Here is a 589-nt window from a genome sequence, read left to right as displayed (position 1 = left end):
GAGAGCATAGAAAGCAAAGGGAAAAACTAGCACAAACATAATTCTTGAATAACAACAGATAGACTCCCAAAGATATTACTAATTACAAACCCAGAGGACATCGTGATATCGGGGGACCAACTGGAGGACATGTTCTCTTGAAGTCGGAAACAGACCAAAGGCCAAATGCCCTTGAAGAACAAAAAATGTATGATAACTAATTTTTTCTCTGACGATCGCTTGGATAAATGGCAAATACGTTACCAGGAAATATGACGTGTTACTTTTCCACGGAGCAGTCGTGGCCGAGTGGTTAAGGCGTCTGACTAGAAATCAGATTCCCTCTGGGAGCGTAGGTTCGAGTCCTACCGACTGCGTGTTGCGATATTTTTATATGGGTGATCCAAAATAGAGTTTCTCCTGGCAATATTGCCATTATGTGACAACTTGATTTGTAGAAGCTATTACAAGGCACATTTCTATAGAGCGCAGTGCGATGGGAAAGTGATAATTAATTTTGAAGAGACAAAAGATAGAATAAGGCTACCGTGATCTTTAAAGGACACATTTTCTAGAGAGTCACCCGGAAGGATTATGGAAATGGAAGGAA

The 589-nt window shown here is 40.7% G+C and overlaps 1 non-coding gene across 1 annotated transcript; it reads left to right on the top strand.

Annotated features, from left to right (window-relative positions):
• The first annotated feature begins 274 nt into the window (after positions 1-274).
• On the top strand, positions 275-356 carry Trnas-aga. Its single transcript has one exon. It is a non-coding gene; the product is annotated as a tRNA-Ser (tRNA).
• The last annotated feature ends 233 nt before the right edge of the window (positions 357-589 follow it).

The sequence above is a fragment of the Cryptotermes secundus genome, unplaced genomic scaffold (assembly GCF_002891405.2).
Source record: "Cryptotermes secundus unplaced genomic scaffold, Csec_1.0 scaffold885, whole genome shotgun sequence".
Lineage (NCBI taxonomy): Eukaryota > Metazoa > Arthropoda > Insecta > Blattodea > Kalotermitidae > Cryptotermes > Cryptotermes secundus.
Note: the sequence above shows the minus strand (reverse complement) of the source record. Positions and strands in the feature narration are given on the sequence as shown.